Source organism: Ictalurus punctatus, unplaced genomic scaffold (genome assembly GCF_001660625.3).
Source record: "Ictalurus punctatus breed USDA103 unplaced genomic scaffold, Coco_2.0 Super-Scaffold_100058, whole genome shotgun sequence".
NCBI lineage: Eukaryota > Metazoa > Chordata > Actinopteri > Siluriformes > Ictaluridae > Ictalurus > Ictalurus punctatus.
Window position 1 is genome coordinate 133541 of NW_026521089.1, and position 15418 is coordinate 148958.

The 15418-nt window shown below is 40.6% G+C and overlaps 2 pseudogenes; one reads left to right on the plus strand and one right to left on the minus strand.

Annotated features, from left to right (window-relative positions):
* Positions 1–1157: 1157 nt before the first annotated feature.
* Positions 1158–5347, minus strand: LOC128630605 (kelch-like protein 10; annotated as a pseudogene).
* A 1435-nt stretch (positions 5348–6782) lies between these two features.
* LOC128630651 (succinate receptor 1-like) lies at positions 6783–8522 on the plus strand (annotated as a pseudogene).
* Positions 8523–15418: the final 6896 nt, after the last annotated feature.

The window sequence follows — 15418 nt, forward strand, 5'->3', positions numbered from 1 at the left end:
CACCATCGTACACCAAAAACACCGTCCTACACCAAAAACACCGTCCTACACTAAAAACACCATCCTACACCATCCTACACCAAAAACACCATCCTACACCATCCTACACCAAAAACACCGTCCTACACTAAAAACACCATCCTACACCATCCTACACCAAAAACACCATCCTACACCAAAAACACCGTCCTACACCAAAAACACCGTCCTACACCAAAAACACCGTCCTACACTAAAAACACCATCCTACACCATCCTACACCAAAAACACCATCCTACACCAAAAACACCGTCCTACACCAAAAACACCGTCCTACACTAAAAACACCATCCTACACCATCCTACACCAAAAACACCATCCTACACCAAAAACACCATCGTACACCAAAAACACCATCCTACACCATCCTACACTAAAAACACCATCGTACACCATCCTACATCAAAAACACCATCCTACACCATCCTACACCAAAAACACCATCGTACACCAAAAACACCATCCTACACCATCCTACACCAAAAACACCATCCTACACTATCGTACACCAAATACACGGTATCAAGACTTTATATTTTACACACTGACTGTGTAACAGTTTCATGACTTTCAGCAGATCAACTGTCTTACATTTTCTCTCTCTCATTCTCTCTCTCTCTCTCTGTCTGTCTGTCTGTCTGTAAGTGTGTGTAGGAGATGTGTGTATATAGAGATCCAGACAGAACACTTGCCCCAGTTGTTGAGGATGGTGTCGGCCGTTACGCTGCAGCTCGGACTGCAACACTGTCTGTGCCTCTGCTCCAAAGTCCAACCTCCGCTCATCCCCCCCCTCGTCCTCCTGTCCAGTGGCCCCGCCCAAGAGCAGGACACACTCCAGGTCAGTGCACCACACACACACATCACACACTCACACACATCACACATACACAGTCTGAGTGAAGTCATCACGCACTAACGAGACGCTGGAAATTTTCAGTCCCACCGTATGAGTCACACTCTCTCTCTCTCTATAACCCCCCCACTCCCCAGGCCGGTCATGTCTGGATGTCCCGGTCAGCGAGGACGTGTTTGAGGACAGGGAAAGTCCCTCCGCAGTTCGTTCTCCAGAGAGCAGCTTTACAGATTTTGTTCAGTACGAGGAGGCGGAGTCTGATGACCATGCCCCTCTCCAGTCCGATCCTAAACTCCAGCCTGGTTCTCTGGTGCTCCTGTGATGCAGCACTGCCTCGGGCACTTCCAGCACTTTCTGTGCAGACTGCTGGAGCTTTACATCACCCACCGGGGACGGGGCTAACCAGGAGGAGGCGGAGTTAACAGAGAGGCTATGTGTATTTGAACAGAAGGAGTGTGTGTCTGTGTTCACGGCTGCCAAAATGATTTTATTTAACCAGCGCATATTAAACAGAACATACTCTCACATTTGCATTTTTTTTACTTTTTTATGAAATATTACTGATTTATTTATTATTTGCTGTTTATTATTACTAATTACGGTGTATGATTACTTATAAATTAATATCAACATCAACAATAATAATAGTTAATATTAATATGATTATAAATGACGTGTGTGTGGTGATGATGTCAGACAGCGGCGGTGTGACTCCGCCTCCTCGGTGGCTCGAGTCTCTGATGAACATCTGTTTCTCTAAGCTGGACTTCAGCATCCGCGCCGTCACTGTCTCCCTCCTCATGGACCTGGTGGGTCTGACGCAGTTCGTCGCCATGGTGACAGCAGAACGGGTGGGCGTGGCCGAGTCCGCCCAGCTGATGAGCCCGAGCCAGGGTCGTGTTGCCGTGGTGATCAGGCCGCCGCTCACACAGGGGATGTTAAAGCACATTGCTGACAAAACCGACTTCTTCAAGGTGAAACGTTAATCTCTCTTCATTTCTTTCATCCCTCTCTCACTCTTTTCTCCTTCCTCTCTTTCCTTTTTTCTTTATCTGTCTCTCTTCCTCTTCCACGGTTTCTCCTGCTTTTTAGTAATTGTGTCCTACCTTTTTATTCCCCTACCATGATTTCTTTCTCTTTCATATTTATCATTTTTATTGTTCCTTTTTTGCTCTTTCTTTCTCTTCATTATTTTTTACATTTCTTTTCTTCTCACTTGTTTGTTTCAAACTTTTTCTGTCAGTCCCTCATGTAGTGTGTTTGTCTTTCACTTTTTGTTTTCCCTCTTGATTTCTGCTTTTCATTCTTTCTATTTAATTTTCATTCATATCTCTCTCATTCTCTCTCTCATCCTCTCTCTCTGTATCATTCTCTCTCATCATCTCTCTCTATCTCTCACTCACAGACACACATATTCTCTCTCTATCATTCTCTCTCTCTCATCCTCTCTCTCACACACACACATTCTGTCTCTCCTTTTCCTTTACTCTTTGTCATTATTTTATGTCCTTTTTTCCTAATCCATGTTTTTTTCTTGTTTGATTGTAGTGTAATTGAACCTGGTGTGTATATAGTATTATCCGAGAGTCTCTTGCTGTGGATCTGCTGGTATTAATGCTGCACTCTGTTGTACTTGAGCTCTGAAAGTACAGAACCAGTTTTCCGGCGTTCCGATCTAAAGGCGTTCCGGCTCAGAAATACTGGTGGATACTCTGAGCAAGGTCATATTTGAGTTTGATAAACATATTAATAAGACCTACATGAATTATTCCTGTGATGTACAGAGAGAAATGATGTATAATCGTCGTCCCCTGTCTTCATCTTTGCTCGTAAAAATGATCCGTTACAGTGATTTGATCACATTAGTGAATTTGGGCTAAAATCAGCAGAATTACGTCACAAACTTAAACTTATGACATAAAAGCTACAAGTCATCAAAGTCGAGTTTCATCACATAGAAAATAACGTGAAGGGAATTCTGTTTAGCGTTGACCACATGAGTGCCGCCATGTCATTGTGATCTCAGGTATGTGTACGTGTGTGTGTGAGAGCTCTCAGGACTGTTCTATCACACGTCTCCACGAGGGACGTTGTGGTTTTACGAGTTTCAGTACAACGGCTTGCAGCATAAGAGGGGAAACAAAAGGCAAATTCAGTAGTTTGACTGCTTCAGAGTGGTTAATTTGATTCTTGAGAACAAAAGGATGCTGATGAAGGGAGAGGTTTATTTGTACGTCTCAGACGTTGGCAGGAGGTGTGAGGTAGCCTCTGGTGCTCTGTGAGCTCTGAGGGACTCTGTAGGGATCGTCTCGGGGAGCAGCGTAATCTGCCATGTTGGGTAAACCAGACAGCACACAGCAGCTCAGACCACGGCGAGAAATCCCCATGTTTTCGATTGCATGCCATTCAGAAGTCTGCTTATCATAACACTCCGCTTCATCCATGGAGGTAGAGCCGTTATCTCCTCCAGCAACGAACAGGAGATCGTCCAGCACCTCAATGCCAAAGTTGCTGCGCTTGTTGTTCATGGCTGGACCTTGTGTCCACACGTTGGTCTGAGGATTATACACCTCTACATTGCTTATTTGATTAACACCATCATTTCCCCCGACAGCGTAAACCCATCCTCCGTACGCAACCACGCCCAGTCCACGCCTTCTGATCATCATGGGGGTGATGAGGGTCCACGCTCCCGTCTGAGGACTGTAATACTCCCCCGTGAACAAACACCCGTTCCCGTCAAACCCTCCACATATGTACACTTTGCCGTTCAGTACTGTAGCGCTAGAGTCACTCCTTGGTTCGTGCATCGGCGCGATCATGCACCACCGATCATTCTCAGGTTCATATCGCTCTACTGTATTTAGATGATAGAAGCCTTCAAATCCTCCCATCGCATAGATACGACTGTCCAGCACACACACGCTCACGTCACACCGGCAAGAGTGCATGGGGTTCACCTGAGCCCAGGTTCTGGTGATGGGGTCAAACCTTCTCACACTGTTGAGGAAACCCTCACTGTTGAATCCTCCGATGCAGTACACGAAGCCATTCAGATACACCGTCCCGTGATAGGCTCGTGGACTCTCGTCGTGTGACGTTGACCCAGCGTGCTGCTCGCGTATCATACGCTTCTATGTTTCTTGTACAAACATTTGTACAGTTGTATTGAGTTGTATTGAGATTCTTGTGGCCATAGCCACCGATGGCCAGCAGAACGGCGCTGGGCAGGCGGAGTCTCTGGAGATCAGAGCTGAGAGGAAGGCTCGGGTTGAGGTCATCGATGCCCATCAGAACTCTGGTGACGATCAGCTTACATGTCATGTCGTCCATCACTAAAACGTTGTTGCTCACATTGTTCATAAGGTAATCGTGTGTCAATAGCCCCAGACGCACCCTGGGCAGTAACACTCCTATGTGCGCTTTCCGTTTCCATGGCGCATGTTTGATCCACTGTAAGATGGCTTCAAACACCACACTCTCCTGTTTCACGTTCAGTTCGTCCTTCTCGATTATCTCGCTCAGCTGCTCGACCGTCAGGTCCAGGAACTCCTCAGAGAGCCGCACCATCTCCTCAAAGTTGTGCAAGATAAACCGGAAGGCCTGCTGCTTCAACTTCTCGCAGAAGTAGGAGTGAGCTAAACGACAGATGTTAATGCAGTTCTCGGGACACAGCTGAGCCTTCAGGAACATGCAGCAGTCGTTCAGCAGGCTGTTCACCAACAGACAATCAGCAGCGATCAGCAGCTTAAACACGTTTTTCTCCGTGATGTTAACACGTCTTATATACGCGTACTCCACGATCAGCTCCATTATCTCGGCGGAAACGTTAGGGATGCTGTACCTGGGCTTATCAGGAGGGTACCCGCCGTTGGTGAAGAGAGTCATGAAGTATTGGCTGCAGCCGCACAGGATGATCTTGTGCACGTGGAATTCGGCGCCGTCCACCACGATGACTGCGTCACAGAGCTGCTTCTCTAACCGCAGCTCATTGATGATGTTGCAGGACATCCCATCTACCTTCCTCTCCATTCCCTTCTCTTCTTCCTGTTTACTCATTTTCTGTGCAGGTCAGAGCTACTGAATGTACAACATTCATCTGAATGTGGATTGTGTTGATGCAGATCAGCCTTTCAACTCGGAATGTTCTGATTCCACATTTCAGAATAATAACAGCTCATGATTCCAAGCTTCCAATTCTAATTTTGTGACCACGGATACATACAGGATGCAGTGAACCTGACAGACACCTGCAGTACAGGATCAGTCTCTGTGAAATGCTTTAAAAACAGCTTTAAATCCTGCGCATGTCCAAAATGCACAGGTCTGGTGTAAAGAACCGTTTATTTTCCTGTTAAAAAAAAAAACACCTCCCAGGGTGAATTTCCCAAGTAGAATTAATCCTATATTAAAATGATTAAATATTGATGATGAAATAGTTAATAATGGCTGTATTTTTTATTTATTTGTTTGTTTAATAGCTTTATAGATAGATAGATAGATAGAGAGAGAGAGAGAGAGATGTATGTTTATACAGATAAACATTACCTTTCCAGCTTTTTGGTGAGAAAAGTAATTAAACTTGTCCACTTTAAGTAACCTTTTAAAACATTTAGCTGTTTTACACCAGAAATAAATTCTGAACTGATGACCGCTGCTATAAGTTTTGACACCATGACATTTTAAATGAAATGCTAATTATGTTCTTTACTTAGTGTGGCCTACGTAGGTTTTATTACAGATATTATTTTATTACAAAAAGTGTCATATGATATTTTATATCATTACACTACACACTCTAAATAACACTTTTTTTTCCTGCTAGAGAATTAAGGATGAAGATTTCTAACGTTATATTTGTAACAAGAATAAATATTTGATCCAAAGAGAGGTGTAGAAAGGAACTATTTCTCACTGTTCTGTAAGAATCATGACCACATGTCTTGAAATTATTTATTGCTACGGATTAAATTTAGATTATTTCCAGGGTAGAGCAATTTCCCAGGAGGTTAAACTAGTGTTTTATAGAAATTTGGGTTCTTCTTTACCAGTTCAATAGTTTAATCTTTTTAACTGACTATACTTTGATTCATGACTATGTTTTTTGTATATGCCCTAATAAACATGCTGATCTCATGCGATTGTGTCCTGTCTCTTCACCTCTAAATGACACATTTTACACACACACACACACACACACACACACACACACACACACACACACACACACACACACACACACACACACACACACACACACACACACACACACACACACACACACACACACACACACACACACACACACACACGAGAGAGAACAGCTTGTTCATATAAGAAAACGAAAATAAGCACAGACCCTCTGCAGACTTCCGCTAAACCGACTCCCCACCTGCTACAGTAATGAACAGTATTACATACTTGACATACCTGGAATACCTGAGCTAATGGGACGATACTGTACAACCTATTCATCCCAATCACTAGTTGTGACTCATTGTGAATTTTCATGACCTTCTGTTGATTTCAAATTTTAAATGAAAAAACATCAGAAAAAATGGTCAGACTTTTTGACCCCACTGTATATGTTTATGTAGAACATTTGGACAAGTGCACATTTTTAATCTTGATGCCTCTGAACTTAAGTTCACAGCAACTCTTTCAACACTGTCAAATACAACATTCATTCTAAATTGCGCAGTTTTGCTAATAAATTAAAACAATTTATGAATCAAAATAGGGTTGAAAGCTTAAAAAGAATTAAAGCCCCACACCTGAGAATAATAAATAATCTGCTTCATACAAACTATAATTATTTTTTATTGTTTTGAGAACATAATTTCAGAGCAGATCAAATTAAAACTAAGGCATCTAAGGGAGGTCAAGAAATGTGGAATGTGGAAGCACATGTGACACTACTTTAATCTGCCCAACAAAAAAGCATCATTCTAGTGTTAACCAGCAAATTATACCTGCAATAACATGAAAATAGAACCCTTTATGTACAGTAATTATATATACACTATTTTTTTTATGGCTGTAGGACAACTGCTGCAGTGTCATCGCTCCATTATTAGAAAGATATTACCTCTCGCCAGTGTATGGCCTGGAATTTCACTATTGGCTTCATCGGAAACCTAGTGCAGGTCCTAGGCTATATATTTTGCCTCCCTGCTTGGAAGTCCACAAACTTGTACCTGTTTAACCTGTCTGTGTCTCTTCTCATCTACCTGTGTACTTTACCTGAGCTGTCCTATAACTACGCTTACAACCAGAAGAAATTCAGTACTTCACTATGCATGGTCAATCGCTACATCCTCCATGTGAACTTGTACTCTAGCATCCTTTTCATGATGCCTGTAAGTGTGGACCGGTTCTTGTTGCATGTCACCCACAGCGAGAACACATCCTGTTGACACTCAAGGCCTCATTGTGCATCACCATACTGAACTGGATCTTGGTAAATGCTCAAATTGCTCCCCTCATAGACTTCATTATCCAGGACTTGGAGGAAAATGGCTGGACAGTGTGTTGTGATTTTGCAAGTGTCAGAGTGGCCAGAGTTATTCTGATTTACAGCATAGTGCTCAAAATAACTGGACATGTGATGCCCCTGGTGGGTTTGTTTCTATCATCGCAAAGCATGGTTTCTGTTCTCATGAAAAGAGAGGAAATGCATGTGACATCCTTCCAAAGGCCAGTAAGAATCGTGGGACTGTGGCAATCATGTTTCTGGTGCTCTACACACCCATCCATATAATGAGGATTGTGCGCATTGCCTCTCGGCTTCCTGAATTAAATTTGTCACCGTGCATCGTAGACTACATCGATTCGGTTTTCGCAGTGACACGGCTAATTGCATAGGCTCAGTGTCATCTTCCCAGTATTTTACTTCCTCATGACAGACAGCTTTAAGGAAGCACTGCAAGACAAGTGGAGGCAGCTTAAAAGGATGCTAATGGTTGCACTACAAGCAAGTATGACCTATTAAGCAAAGACAGCATTGATAACAATTGCCTTGCTTTGAAATCTGACTGTTGTGAATATTTATTCACAGTTGGCTGGCAAATTAAATCAAAAGCCGATATAAAGTGTCTTAGTAGAACATTGCCAAAAACATTTTCAGTACACCTTGGTGTTTTAAGTATTAAAATGTAAATCATATGCTATAATCTTCACAGTAATCAAATCGCAATGCAACTGCCAGTGTTAGACACTGCTTGCTACCATCATCAAAACAAATGAAGTAAATCTCTTCTATAAGAATAATGCTTCAGTACAGTTCTAGAGACTTGTAAAATCTACACCAAGGTGTACTGAAAATGTTTTTGGCAACCGGGTACTCCCATTTCCTTCCCCAGTTCAAAGACACGCATGGTAGGCTGATTGGCGTGTCTAAAGTGTCTGTAGTGTATAAATGGGTGTGTGAATGTGCCCTGCGATGGACTGGCACCCTGTCCAGGGTGTACTCTGGCTTGTGCCCGATGCTCCCTGGGATAGGCTCCAGGTTCCCCCGCGCCCTGAAAAGGAGTAAGCAGGGGAAGATGGATGGAATTCCTATTTTAAAATTAAAATAGACATGTACTGTAGAGTTATTTGCAGACATCTTCCTGTAGGTGGAGCTATTGTCTCAGCAGTAAAGTATTATTATTTAATCTTGTGTTCAATTCCCCTTACTCGCCCTACTAGGCCAAAACCAGTGTGCACTTGCAGCATGAGGAGACGAGTGTGTAGTAGGGTGTTGTTTTTTTAAACTACTATATTTTCTATAGTTGCTATCTAAAATGACCTTTAATACAGAGGAGGTGGACTATGGGGAGGTGCAATACCAGTACCCTGATACTAACATAACATAGAGGTTCTCTTTTTTTTTGGTGTACAGACAATGCTAATGTTTCCTCTTCGTTACTTGACAAAGTTATTATTTTAGCTGTCGAACACAGTATACTGGAGTTGGAATGAAAGAATGAATATGGATATTATTTTATTTCCACTCCAATATACTGTGGTAAAAAAAATATATTTTTAAAAACTATAACTTTGCCAATTTCCAAATATTTATGAACCTGACTGTATCTGCTGGGTCTGCAAAAATAATGTAATTAATAAAATAAAAATCAGCTTGGATGGTCATTGTGCATGTTTTTTTCTAGTCCAGCCAACTTTTCTGATTTTTATGGAATTAATGAATGAATTTTTATTATTAATATTTTCATGTTTTTTTCATACATCTTGCAATGTGCTTTTGGACACATTATTGATGGAACCTGGAGCCACTGGGTGTTTCAGGTCTTTAATCCTAAGACTCCCTGGACCTGGCCTATGTCCAAATTGCTGATAACCCTCCAGAGCCTTCTTGAAGCTCTCTCAGCAGCCTCTGTGGTGTTCCTGATAGTTCTTTTCATTTGTTGTCCTGTGATGTTAAGATGCTTTAAGGTGTGGTAGAGAGACAGGCTGGAAAAGCCTCTCCAGCACACAACGGGATCCTCATAATAATAATAATAATAATAATAATAATAATAATAATAATAATAATAATAACAACAATAATAACAATAACAACAACTATCATATGCATGGAGTTTGCATGCTCTCCCCATGCTTCGGGGGTTTCCTTCAGGTGATCTGGTTTCCTCCCCAACTCAAAGACATGTGTTGTAGGATGATTGGCATTTCCAAATGATCCGTAGTGTGTGAGTGTGTGTGAGTGTGTGTGCAATTGTGCCCTGCAACAGGTTGGCACCCTATCCAGGGCTGTCCCCTGTCTTGTGCCCCAAGTCCCTTGGGATAGGCTCCACGCTCCCCCACGACCCTGTGTAGGATACGCAGTACAGAAAATGGATGGCTGGATGGATGGATGTCCCAAATCAATGTCACTGCTACAGCAAAATCATAGAACTTTGGGGTAATTAAACTTATGGCAGAAAATTCTACTGAGCTTCGTGCCACTGCAACATTATTATTTTTTTTAAACTTATGGCTCAATACTAAACCTACCAAAAGTTTCTCACTCCCATTTTCTCTCTGCCAGATCATTTAATAAATAAGCTAAAAATCTACAACAGAAACAGAAAGCAAAGTTAAAACCAATAATTTATTTTCAAAGGTTATGTAAACATCTCAAAATATACTGTACCTCTGTTAAACATTTCACAATAATCAGTAGGAATAAGTGGAACTAAATCTTATACAAACTGTACATGAACATGGTCAGAAAGATTCCAACAGGAATTTGAAATGTGAACCTTCGATTAAAACTGGAGTACGTGAGTGAGGGGTGCGCTGCTGTTACCTGTACTCCAGCAGTGTAGTGAGTGTGGTTTGTTTGGAATGGTTTGAGTTTTGGATAGATCAAGCTAAATAAAACACTTAATACACATGGGTAATAATGTCTGTTTTTATATTATTTAAGGTTTGATGCAAAACATAATCCAAAATGATGTACAATTAAAGGTTAGTATAATTATCCTACACTGAACAAGTTAAGTGATATATGTGCACACATACTAATCATGGGTCCAAATATTGCTAAATTTGGCTGAATTATAAAAGCCATTAGTCGTACTGAATGAAGAGTCGTTTGGGAGTTTATTGCTGAGCCAAATGAACTGACTCACTGAAAAGAGCTGGAATAACCATAAATAATTTGTGTATCTTTGATTCCTGTATGTGTCTATAAATCTTTATGTGCCCCGATGTTCCCATGCCAACTGGTCACTTGCGTCACGATTGCAATGAACTCAAAGCAAAAAATAAATAAATAAACAATAATAATAATAATGTAACTGCTGTTTTCTAAGTTGAGCAGTGTAAGTGTGAGTTCTTTTGGCGTGAGGTATTTGTGTTGCACAATGATGAATAATTTGCTGTATATTTCTCTTTAAACATTGCCTATGTCCAGTGATGAATAATTAGTAAGATTTGATGGTAATATTAGTCTACACTTATTTTCAAACTTTTTGTAACACATTTTCTGTCTATTCCAGATGTGTGGAGTCCTTCACATTAGAATAAGATGAATAGTTAATGTTGAATTAGGATTTGCATGGATTACATGTGTCTGGATCGGACAGTGTTGCATGTTACGTGGTGGTTTCTTTTGCTGTTGATGTGACCTGTTGTTGTGCTGATGTGGGTCTCACTGCAGTGACATGTTTGTTAGTTTAGTTCAGTTACAGTCTCTTTGCAGCAGTGTAGTTTGAGAGACTTGTTTCTTTACTGAACCGTAGACTGTTGAATAGAATAAAGTAATGTGTGAATATACAAATATATATTATATGCGGTGTGCTATGGACATGCAATACAATATATACGAAACACAAGTCTCAATATTTAAATAAGACAGTGCAATGGTCACAAACACGAGGAATGGAGCGTATACTGCACAATCTGTGAGTGAATTGAAAGTCTTTATACTGTGGCTGTGACTGTGCTGTGAATTTAATGCAGGTGTGTGATCTGGGATTTGCAGTACATGGCAGAGATGTTTGTGGGCCGCAGTGCAGGATGGGAAATGTAGTTCGTGACATGAGTAGACTTAACACCAACTTAATAGGATCAAATACAGTTTAAATGAAATGGATACATTTATAATGGAACTTTTTTACGCCTTTCACAATGGCGCTCAGTGAAGGAAACAAATTTGTATTAAATTGAAACCAAGCTCATAGATGATAAATTTTGTTAGACTAGTTAAATACACATACGCATTACTCCTGATTAGAGAGATTTACAGAAAGTGAAGAAAGTTTAAATGTCATGTATGAAGGGTCTGAGTGATATTTTGAGTGTGGTACAGTTGTAAGTTAATAAGGGACAAAGGGGTGCATGCACGTCTACCCTTTAAACTAAACACTATTGTTGTACACAGTAAAAACAAATTCAGTAGGATGTTTTGAATAAAAATTAGTGGGATAAAAGAGACTAGAGAACTGTAAATACATGTCTAGATCTCAACCTCATTTACTCTATTTTTTTCGTTCTGTATTATTGGGATTATCACTCGTTAGCACAGATGGGATATTAACATGTTAGATTAATGTACATCACAAATAGTCCTAGACTAAAGGATTTAGTTTTTTCATTCACCAGAAGGATATTAAGAAAGGAATTCAGGAAGGGAGAAGAATTAATCTTTGTTGTATTTTGTTGTATTTTTGCAGACAACAGACTAGAACTCTTTGACAGATTAACTAAACATGAGAGTAGAAGACCCCTTTATGAGAGGGGGTATTCCAACAAATGATATTTGATTAGAGATTACACGAAGATGAGAGAACTGAAGGGATGGGAGATTAAATCAAGTATTACAAGAAAAGCAGGGAATTAGCCATCACCTGTGGAAAGAGCCATTTTATTTCTCTCTTTATTTATTTAACCTTTATTTAACCCGAATAGCCTCTCTGAGATTACTTCAGTAATTTTTCAATGATTTAATAGACCAACATTATTTAATCTATGCAGCAATATTTCATGATCCACTGTGTCAAGCCTTTGATAAAACAATAAACAGGGAAGTGCAGTAATCACCTTTATCTAGAGATTACACAATATTGTAAAATAGTAAACTGATATATTTATCTTTCATATCAATTCTGTATTTTATTCTTCATATACACATTACAAAAAATAGTACAAATCTAATCAGCCCCTTTGATCTATGCCAAATATCTTAGTTCTGAAAATCTTTTCAGCTTGCTTTAGGTAGAGTTTCAATTTTCAGTCTCAGTCGGACCTGGACAGAGTGCACCTTCTCCTGAACTCTTGTCCCCGACAGCAGAGCCACTTATTGGCAACTAAATCAAAGACTAAAAGAAATATTTACAAAAGATTTATGAAGTTGCTTGGATATCAGTGAGCACTGATTTTGTTTCCAATTTTCAGTAAAATTGAGTACATTAATAAAAATAACCAAATACGCCAAGCATTTTCTGCAGAGGTGCTTACTGGAAACTTACCCCACGTACTGCCTACAAAAACTGGGCATGCAGCATGCAAAGTTCTGGTATCCGCTTCTCCACTCTTTAGTAGGTTGAACCAAATCCCTGCCGAACCCTGTAGAATAAGTGAAGTGAGTGCCATGTGCCTCATGATCATATTCAAATGTAGAAATGATTACTAGGTTCACTAACACTTTTTGGTGGAAGTGCAACACCAACATCAGGAAACACAGCTTCAAAATCAAGTTCATCACTCATCTGAGACAGAACAGTCCATTTTTGAATGATATTGAGATAATGAGGAACAGTATGGATGTAACGTAGAATACACTGAATGTCAGGCCTTACACGGTGGTGTAGTGACATTGGAGGCAGAGCAGAGAGACAGAGTGGTGAGGCCATGAGCTGTAATGGTATCTTCTGCAGAGCAGAGGAGTAGGGGATGTCCTCAGTGCAACCACGCAGTGGAGTAATGACCTCAGCTGAGTAAGGAAGCAGAGCAACCAAAGTGGAGCAGGGAGGGTGGGAGATGATTTTACCTAGGTTGTGAGCCCCCTCCTCAAAGAATTTCCTGAGGGGGCACCTGGCATTGAGCCATTTGAGTGGCTCTGACCCAACTTCCCTTCCCCAGTAGTTCCCACATCAGGCAATTTTTCTCCCCTCTACAAAGGTATGACAGAGTGGCCTCAAAGTCTGGGTTTAAGCATCCGGCCTCGCAAGTGCAGGCAATCCCAGTTAATCAGCCTGGAGTGTTCTGGGTAACTGAGTTCCCCCACACGGCAACTCTTGCGGTGCACTGCTGCTGTCCTCTGCTGACTGTGCGAGGTGTAGCACAGCCTCTTACAACTCACTTGTGCCTTAATACGTCTTAAAATGCTACAAGCAACATATGGAGAAATTAAGCATTTGTTTTAATCCTATGTGTCATGATATGGCAATGACAATTCCATGGATGCAGCATTCTCTTTTAGTGAAACACAACACAAGTTTTAATGCATTAAAAAGCCCTTTTTGTTGGAAAGAAACAGAATGGTAATGGGTAGCTGATTGGCCTACAGTGAGTGACACATCATGTGTAAGTGAGTTCTTAAAAGAGCCGGACACTGCCAGTACCAGCAGTGTGATCCTGACTCCAGGACAGGAGTCAAAATGGGAAAGGCACAGCTGCACAATAGCATTCCAAATAGTGAGACCCCTTGCTCACAGAAACAGCACACAGGCCAGTATACTATTTCCCAAAGCACCAGCTCAGCCTAAAACGTCTCTTTACGTAAGTGCCTGATGAATGTGAAGGTGTCAGGGTTGGACTAAAGTCGGAACAAACTGAACCAGTGGACAGAGAGTATCACAGCGCGTACTCTCATTTAAAAAAAACAGACATGGAAAAGCATTAAGTATTAAGTACGTTGGTAGTTGGGCTATAATGCAGAAGAGTGACACGGCACTACACACAGCCAGCTGCTATTACTGGGACAACACCACCGATGGACTCTGCATGGTCAGATGGGAGAACTATGCAATAATACATTTTATTTGTTGCCGCCTTTCATAACACTCAAGGATACCTTATAAGAAAGACAACATACAGATATAGCCGCAAGCGGTGATTATCGGGATCCAAGCACAAACTGCTTGTGTTATTCTATGTACTATATTACAATATACAAATAATATTGTCTTCATTTTAGTTGGACAGCAATGCATTCAGTCATGTCTAGCAACTTAACAAATGTTTTCAGTATTTAGGATATATAAAAATGAAGGTATTTTGAAGATCACAGATTTCTTTTGCAAACGGATTAGGCTTAGATGGTTTTAGACTTTATTGCACTAGACGGTAGAGTAGTGCGTAGTGTAAGTACATAGTGTAAGTGTACAGTACTTCATTAAGGACACTACTTTAATATTTACTCTCCGAAGTGTGTTTTCAGTACAGAAGTAATGTAATGAGTAAACGCACCGTGCAGACCAACTAATCGAAAATGAGATTCGTTTCCAACGATTTTCATAATCGATTATTATCGATTAGTTGTTGCAGCTCTAAATATAATATAACATTTGCAATCACTGTGATGGAGAAAATATGGAATGCAAAGTGCAATCTTCTTTATTGATCTATTTGTTTATATCCCTATTCCATTCATTTCTATGATTTAGTCATCTGGTGGGCGTGGTTGAGTGCGCAGGTGCGTCATTCAAACCGAGCGAGATGACCGTTGAGAATCAGCGCGAGACAGCTCCTTTCAGGTAAATTGAGGTACTTCTGTTGGTTGTATGAATAAAACACATCACGATTCTGATTAGCGTAGATTTACTACAGGTGCATTATTATTATTATTATTATTATTATTATTATTAATATTAGTAGTAGTAGTAATTATTATTCCTCTAGTTCGCTCCTTCAGTGTAGCGTTTATACTTCTTACACGTTAAACAATCTCCATTATTGCGTTTTAAACATGGATATGACAGGATGGATCCCTCAGCTTGCCTTAAATTGACTCTTTATGACAATGGGAAACAATTCTCTTACAGTTCCTGTGAATAAAATCTAAAGAGTCTCAAACTCCTATTTATGAGGCTCA